The sequence below is a fragment of the Myotis davidii genome, unplaced genomic scaffold (assembly GCF_000327345.1).
Source record: "Myotis davidii unplaced genomic scaffold, ASM32734v1 scaffold453, whole genome shotgun sequence".
Classification (NCBI taxonomy): Eukaryota; Metazoa; Chordata; class Mammalia; order Chiroptera; family Vespertilionidae; genus Myotis; species Myotis davidii.
In genome coordinates this window covers 2,095,212-2,103,991 of record NW_006285234.1, presented here as the reverse complement: position 1 = coordinate 2,103,991, position 8,780 = coordinate 2,095,212, and the positions used below count along the sequence as shown (strand labels likewise).

The 8,780-nt window shown below is 52.6% G+C and overlaps 1 protein-coding gene across 1 annotated transcript in view; it reads right to left on the bottom strand.

Annotated features, from left to right (window-relative positions):
• Positions 1-1,603, bottom strand: part of IL34 (interleukin 34) — a 38,220-nt gene extending 36,617 nt beyond the window's left edge. Inside the window, exon 1 of the mRNA XM_006755828.2 lies at positions 1,394-1,603. The gene's annotated coding sequence lies outside the window, so the exon portion shown is untranslated. The remainder of the gene's footprint in view (positions 1-1,393) is intronic.
• Between the last annotated feature and the right edge of the window lie 7,177 nt (positions 1,604-8,780).

The following is an 8,780-nucleotide window of genomic DNA, read 5'->3' as shown; positions in this document are numbered from 1 at the left end:
AAAGAGAGAGAGAGAGAGAGGGAGAGGGAGAGATGGTCCTTTTAAAGATAAGTTTTAAACTTTTCATAACAAGTTTAAATTAAGACTCAGCTGAGTCACTGCTTTTCACCTATCAGATTGGGGGAAAGCCAGTAATGAGACTAAATTACTCATTGGCAAAGATGTCGGAAAACAGTAACTTCTCATCCAAAAACAGAGGTGCACGTTGATACTAATCTTAGGAAAGGCAAATTGGCAGTATCTCTCAAAATTACACATGCAGATACCTACAACCCCACTTCTGGGAATTTATCCTACGTATATCACATGAGCCTGCAAAATGCCACAGGTGCAAACAGTAGCAGATTGGAAACAACCTGAGTGTTCGCCACAATAAAACAGCATGATATAGTCAGTGAAACGAGCCAGGCAGGGAACAGGGTGTACCCGATTTAGTAAAATGTATTGAGCCGAAAAGTCAACGCATTTTACTAGTATACACATATATTTGTATTTGCTTTTATATGCATAAAGAGACCCTGTATTAGAATAATTCACACTCAAGTGTGAATGACTGGCAGCTTAGAACCTCCCAGAGATGGTGCACCCTTAAAAAAAAAAAATGCTGGTGCCCTAACCGGTTTGGCTCAGTGGATAGAGAGTCGGCCTGCGGACTGAAGGGTCCCAGGTTTGATTCCAGTCACGGGCATGTACCTTGGTTGCGGGCACATCCCTAATAGGGGGTTTGCAGGAGGCAGCTGATCGATGTTTCGCTCTCATTGATGTTTCTCTCTATCCCTCTCCCTTCCTCTCTGTAAAAAAATCAATAAAAATATTTTTTAAAAAAAATGCTGGTTAACCCAAATAAACCTGTCATGTAATGGAGTTTCTGTCGGGGGTGATAAAATGAGTTGGAAAAAATGCCCATACTGCAAGTCCAGAGCCTTGGGAGGTCATGAGGGCAGCCACACATGGGAGATTCACAGCTTTTCCAGGATCAGCTCTGATTGGATTAGGCCCAGTAAACTCAAAACAGTTGCCTGGGGCTGGAGGGTAATGAGTGGTTGGTTATAAACTAGGAGCGAAAGAAAAACTTTCCCTCTGGTCCCTTTCTACAGGATGTTTAAACCATATGCACGTTTTATCTAATGCAAACGTTAAACAGGGAATGAGAAGAGCTGAAGTTCACGAGCTCGAAGCCTTGGTGCAGACCCAACCAGATCCCCCCTCCCCTCCACCCCCCTGCTCTTGGCTCTGGTTCCGAGAGCCCGTCCTGTATAAACAGGTAACATTCAGTACTTACAAGGAGTTTTATTACCCTATAAACAGCTCCTCGGCTTTGCCAAAATCATCTTCGGTTGATATCGCTACGCAAGACAGAGTGAGATATGCCTCCCTATCTGGGGCAACTCACCTAATCTCCCTGACACATCAGCTTTCTCTTTGGCGGAGCCCAGATGAAGACATCACAGAGCTGCCGCGAAGGGCTGGCCTGGGAGCGTTTCAGAAGCCGAGACGCAGCACAAAACAAGCTCTTCTCACAACAGCGGCCTCGGTTCCGCAGCCCGGAGCCCAGCCTCCGCTCGAATGCGCGCGGCTCGCCGCTCCGGGGCTTCTCAAAGGTCAGTGTTGCCCAACACGCACCGGAGAGGCAGCCCAGGCCCCGCCCTGCGCGCGGGTCGGTGGGTGTGGGGCCCATCGGCCTGAGTTTCTAACGAGTTCTGCTCCCAGGTGAGGCGGACCCGCGGGTTTGAGGACCACGTTTGAGTAGCCGGGTCCCCAGCAGGGCTCCGCACACCGTGATGTGCACACCGATGGCCTGGGCCCGGCAACCAATCACTGTGTCTCTCTCACATCCATGTTCTTGCTGTTTCTCCCCCTCCCTTCCACTCTCTCTAAAAATAATAAAAATAAAATCAAAGAAAAATATCCTCGGGTGAGGACTAACAATAATAATAATAATAATAAATGTTACAAATGGCCTGGGAATCCTGTTAAATACAGATTCTGAGCCAGTGAGTCTGGGTGGGAAGGACCTGGGAGACTCCATTTTTCACAAACTTCCAGGTGTTGCAGATGCTACTGGTCTGCAGACCACACTTGGAGTAACAAGGTTCTGGAATATTCCATTCATTTTACAGATGAGGAAACTGCCCAGGGAAAAATAAATGATCTGCCTAAGGTCACTCAGGTCAGGGCACAGATCGGACGGGGCCTCCAGTGGCTGCCACTCCTCAGAGGTGCCTCCTGGCACTGTCCCCCGACCAATACCACAGACTCCACCCCCCCCCCTCCCTGAGCCAATACGTGAGAGCGGGAAAGACAGAGAGAAACATCCATGTGAAAGAAACACATGGATTGGTTGCCTCCTGCAAGAGCCTTTGGCAAATGGTGTGGACATTTACTAAATCATTCACAATTCCCCACTCTTCTGAGAAATAAGCCACTTGTGAGGGAGTTTAACTCAAACCACCAGTCTGTTCTTTTTTTTTTTTTTTTTTTAAAAAGCATTTTGGCAAAAGTATTTCTTTAGCTGAGTCAGCTTCCCCTCCAGTGACTCACCTGTGACAGGTCCTGCTGTGGGAACCCTGGGAGACACCGGGGCATTTCTCTCAACACGTGTGGTCTGGTTATGGGCGGGGAGGGTGAGGAGAGGCAGGAAAGGGGATGGGGAGGCTGATCCTTGGGAAAGCGGAGGAATCTGCTGATTGGGGCTCCTTCATGACCTCAAAAACTGAATTGCACTGCCTGCATTTTGCCAGCTCACTTTATCATCCTGACAGCAAGTCCAGCGAATTAAAAAATGTATTGGACCCTGGCCAGTTTGGCTCAGTGGCTAGAGCGTCGGCCTGCATACCCAAGGGTCCCGGGTTCGATTCCAGTCAAGGGCACATACCTCAGTTGCAGGATCCTCCCCTGTCCAGGGACTGGTCAAGGCTCTTGCAGGAGGCAACCAATCCATGTGTTTCTCTCACATGGGTGTTTCTCTGTCTTTCCCGCTCTCCCTAAAAATCAATGGGAAAATATCCTCGGGTGAGGATTAACCAAAAAAATAAAAAAATGTATTTGGATCAACCAGATGCGTTTGGATCTTTTCAAGATGCATTGTCTCTGAGCTGCCAATCTTTCCCGCATCAGTGTGAATTATTCCAAGGCAGAGGGAAGGGGGTGGAGTTCCAGACACAGGTCTCTGGAATAATTAAGGCGGCAGGGGGGCTTACTGAGAGGAAGCCTGATCTGGGAGCACAGCGAGACATTCACCAGCAGGCCCCACCCTCATCCCTGGTCTTCAGGCTGAGTGGCTTGTGGACCTGGCCCTGCCACTAATTTACTGTGTGACTCAGTGAATCACTCAATTGGAGAGAGTTCAGAGCCAGAAGGAACAACTCTCCCATCCCAGAACCCCAATTTCTAAACCACAGAGCACATGGCCTGCCTGGGAGTGGTTTCCACAGAAGCAGCGCCCGGGAGGGGGGTGACTGAGTTATGGAGGAGGTGCTCTCAGGAGGAAGCTGTGAGGGAGCCGGAGGAGGAGGTGGGAAGGGCAGCCTGGGAGGTTCAGAGCATTTTTCAATGAGGCCAGGGCAGGGGGTGGGGTGGGTGGTGGGGGGGTGGTTTGGTTCCCTGACTCACTCAATGGCCCCCTGGGTGGGGGTGGAGTCATGTAACCTCTCAACTATCTCTGGCAAGGTGGCTTGGAGAAGGACACAGGGTGGTTCAGTGGATAGAGCATCAGCCTGAGGACTGAAGGGTCCTGGGTTCGAGTCCAGTCAAGGGTACATGCCCGGGTTTCGGGCTCAATCCCCAGTGTGGGGCATGCAGGATGCAGCCAGTCAATGATTCTCTCTCATCACTGATGTTTCTCTCTCCCTCTCCCTCTCTGAAATCAATAAAAAAATATATTTTTTTAAAAGACACAGGGTTAGTTGTTTGTGGCAGCCCCGGTTAACCCATAGCAGCTGGGAAATGGGTACAAAAGTGGGGAAGAGGGACCCGGTAGACACCACCCTTCGTCTAGTTCTGAGAGCCCCCCCAAATGTGATTCTAAACAAGAGGCTCCCCAAATGACAAAAGACAGAGGGTGAGGGAATGCAAGTCCATTCTTCGCTTCCAGAGGAATCTTGGAATCTGCACTTGGCCTAAATCCCACCTGCTTCCCCCGCCCCATTCCCCCTCACGCCCAACCACACACAAAGACACACACACCCGCTGGGCATTTGGGCAGGATGCTTAGGTGCCAACAGAAAAGGAGAAATGGGTCCGCTGAGCGCTGCCTAGACCGGGAGGCTGGAGGAAAACCGAGCTCAGGCCAGGACGGGGAAGGAGAGAAGCCAGGAGCGTTTCCTCGGCTCTGTGAGCCCTTCCTCCTCTCCCAGCCCCCACACACCCCGTGGAGCCGCAAGTGGCATCCATCCTGGGGAGATGGCCACCTTCTGGCAAAGTGCGAACTGTCCACGTGACCAGAGGCATCCCGGCGCCAGTTCTAGCTCTGGCTCTTCCCTTCCCCGCTTGCTCGCTTATCATTGACCCCAACTTAGGCTCCCCTCGCCTCTCGCGTCTCATTATCTCTGCTTTGCAAGAGAGACGGAGCTGAGAGGCTCTCGCGTCTCATTATCTCTGCTTTGCAAGAGAGACGGAGCTGAGAGACTGCGCCATGGGCAGAAGGTCAAAAGGCTAATGAGGGGTCACCAGGGCCCGAACTGGCCATTGGACGCGTTCGCCTCATCTCCGTAAGTGCCTTGTCACCACGGGCTCGCTGAATACAGGAGTCCCGAGAGCAAGGCTTATGACCTTCGTTTCTCAGAAGGGGACCCCTGGGGCACCCACACAGGCTGCAGCTGGGCCGCCACCAGCTCCCTTTACTTAACTCGGAGACTGAGGCTCCAGCAGGTGCAAGGGCTGCGCAATGCGCCGGAGAAGAGGCCCCGTCTCCAGCCCGAAGAGGCGCACCTGGGGCTACACCTGGGCAGGCCCTGGGGGCGGTGCCTGGTGCCCGGGCCCGCCCTCACCCTCTGCCCCCCCTCCTCCCCTCCCTCTACCGGAGGACTGGGCCGTAAAGCCGGCTCTCATTGACGACAAGGCAGTCAATTTTAAAAATAAAAAAACACCACCCAGGATGCTCGGGGACAAACGGAATCCCCGCGTCCTAGTCTGATTGCAGCAGAACCAGGAATGAAGGGTTGGCTTGATTTGAGACTAAATCATTGTAAATTCCCCAGGCCGGCACCCCAACAAGGGAAAACTGATGATCACCTGCGCAGGTGCGGGAGGTTTTGTCCCCTTGGATAAAATTCAGCATCCACTCCTGAGAGAAACCTTCAGCACATTATGAGGTAGAAGGGCATCTATGGGAAACTCAGAGCTAAACGGTGAACGACTGGATGCTTCCCCCTGACGCTGGGAACAAGATGAGCTCATAGACGAGACCAGCAGTGTGTCCGGGCACAAGATCAAAATATAAAACCCGCCGTATTTCTACTTACTAGCACCAAAGGCTGGAAACAGCGTAAATGCCCATCAGCGGGTAGTGGATTAAAAAAAAAAAAATCATGGTAGATCCATACAATGGAATACCTCGTGATGGAAAAAATCGATGTGGATACAGGCCACCGACAGCATGAATAAAGCTCAAAATAATTATGCGGAATGAAAAAAGCCAGACCTCCCAGAAGAAAGAGTACATACTGTAATTCCATTTATAAAAAAAACTCTAGAAAACCCTAACTAAGCTGTAGGAAGAGAAAGCAGACCAGTGATTGTGTGGGGAGGAAGGAGAAAGAGGGCAGATTTCAAAAGCCATGAGGGAAGTGTTGGCAGTGATGGCCCTGGTCGGTTTGGCTCAGTGGATAGAGTGTCGGCCTGGGGACTGAAGGGTTGTGGTTCGATTCTGGTCTAGGGCAGGTACCTGGGTTGCAGGTTCAACTCCCAGGCCCACCCCCATCAGGGTCCATACAATCAATCGATGTTTCTCTCTCCCCTTCGCCCCTTCCGCTCTCTCTAAAAAATCAATGGAAAAATTATCCTCGGGTGGGATTTTTTTTTTAATTGCATATGTATCGAGGTACCTAGAACAGGCAAATCCTAGAGATAGGGAGTAGAATAGAGGTTGCCAGGGCTGGGGAGAGGGACGAAAGGGGTGTTGTTTAATGGGGACAGAGTTCCTGTTTGCGATAAAGAAAAAAGTTCTGGAAAAGTGATGATGGTCACACAACATTATGATTGTGCTTAATGTCACTGAATTGTACACTTCAAATGGTTAAAAATGGTCATTTTTGCCAAAACCGGTTTGGCTCAGTGGATAGAGCGTCGGCCTGCGGACTGAAAGGTCCCAGCTTCGATTCCGGTCAAGGGCATGTACCTCGGTTGCGGGCACATCCCCAGTAGGAGATGTGCAGAAGGCAGCTGATCGATGTTTCTCTCTCATCGATGTTTCCAACTCTCTATCTCTCTCCCTTCCTCTCTGCAAAAATTCAATAAAATATATTTTGGGGGGAAAATGGTCATTTTTATGCTATGTACATTTTACCACAATAAGAAAGTAAAAATAACTCAAAAATATTGCCTATAAGTGAACATTTGCATTTGAGGGGGAAGAGGAAGGGTTTCTGCTTTTCTCAGCCTCCTAAGGGATGTGGGTCCTCAGAGGTTAGAACCGGACACACAGCCTCCCACTGGACACACAGCCTCCCACCGGACACACAGCCTCCCCTCCCCCAGGGCCAGGCCCTCCCCATCCGTGTCCAGGGATCGCCAGAGGATCAGGGCCCGCCCCCGCAGCCCACACCCCACGGTGGCTGACCAGTCTCAATCCCTTTGCACCTGAAGTTTCTGAGCAGCGTGCCCTTCCCCATTTACCTACCCACCTGATCTCCCTCTCCATACCTCCCCTTCCCCCATATCCCCTGCCCTACACCCCCAGACTCTCCCAAGCTGCCCCGGGCCCACAGAAGGCTACCAGCCCCGTTTGCTCCAGCTGCCCCTCTCCAAGGGGGCTGTCCCTCTGTGCCCCCCCCCCAAGTCCCTGGTACCCTCTTCCTTTGACCTGACTGCAGTGTCCTGAGCATCTGTTCCGTCTGGAAGCTCCCTAAAGTCTCGGACTTCCCCTGACTGCCTCTGTCTCCGGACTTGCACAGCTGATCAGCTGCCAGGCCTTGGGCTGGCCCAGTCCCTTTCTTACCAATTCAGGAATGTCCCTGGTGGAGAACATGGGGACATGGAATTCTCGGGAACAGAGCGCGTTGTGTCTAACGCTTTGGCTCACAGAGGCGGGACTGCCCACGCAGGCTGCCGGGAAACCTGGCCGTGGCTTCTCCTTACTCACTAGAGAGCCAGTCACTGCCTTTCTTTCCCTCAGCCTCAACTCACCCACCTGAGAAATGGGGCTTGAGGAACTTCTCCAGCTGGGTGCTGGGCGGCGGGGTGGGGAGCGGTGGAGGGGAAGTGGGGGTGCCTGCAGAGGTCCCCACGCTGGGGAGCATCTTGGTCATACAAAGCCCGTCTTCCCGGGAAGGTCTGGCCTCGCACTTGTTGACTTTGGGTTCCAGCCCTGCTCGTCCCAGGGCCCCAGCGCTCGGCTGTGGCTCTGGTTTTGTCTGTTACCTTCCAAGAGCCCGGGGGCCTGTGCTCCTCGCTGTCATGAAACAATCATTCATCAGGAGGCTCGCATTTCTCTCCCTGCTGGACCGCAGGCCCCACTGAATTCCTAGCTCAGTGCCCAGCATGAGGAGAATGCTAACGCTGTGTTAGCTGATTAATGCAGGGAGGCGGTGGGGGCTGGGGTGAGTGTTCTGCTCTCAGGCATCAGCATCGCAGCGGAGGAGGAGTGAGACGCAGCCCCAGGCCCTGAGCCACTTGGGAAGGGAAAGTCTGGAGTCAGGGCGAGGTGCCCGGCCTCCTCTCCAGGCCACACTCACCGCCTCGGGCCCAGGCCCACCCCATGCCACCTGGACAAGAGCACCACCGTCTCACACAGGGCATGCAGCCTCCACCTCAGCGTTCAATGCTCTTCAAGGTCCCACCAGCCCAGCCTCCCTCCTCCTCACCCCACCCCCAGCTGTCCCATAGCAGAGCCTTAAGCCCAAAGGCCTGAGGAGGGCACTCCAGCCGGAATCCTCCTCCCCAATCCCGCTGGGATCCCACTCCTGGCCGCTCAGCTTTCCTCCACCTCACAGCTGCAATCCCGCCTCCTCCTACCACTTCCCAGTGCCCGGCATGGAGGAGCATCTCTTGCTCTATCTTTCTTTTCTTTTCTTTTTTTTAACCCCAGCAGGGGATATGTTTCTCACTGATTTTTAGAGAGAGAGGGAGAGAAGCATCGATGTGTTGCTCCCCTTATATGCCCCGACCCATTGGGATCAAACCCGCTACCTTTTGGTGGACGACGCTCCAGCCAAGTGAGCCACCCAGCCAAGGGCTCTTGCTCTGTTATTTTTCAAGCCACTGATAGTGGGTTAAAGAGTGCCCCCCCCCATTCCTGTCCACCTGGAACCTCAGTAACCTTTGGAAAAAGGGTCCTTCCGGATGTAATGAAGAAGATGAGGTCGTGCTGGGCTGGCACGGGCCCTAAATCCAACAACTGGTGAGACACACACAGAGGAAGAGCTGGCGGCGAAAGGGACAAGCCAAGGAGGTTCAGGGGGCACATCTCTTGCTCTATCTTTCTTTTCTTTTCTTTTTTTTAATCCTCAGCAGGGGATATGTTTCTCACTGATTTTTAGAGAGAGGGAGAGAAGCATCGATGTGTGCTTCCCCTATATGCCCCGGCCCATTGGGATCAAACCCACCACCTTTTGGTGGACGAT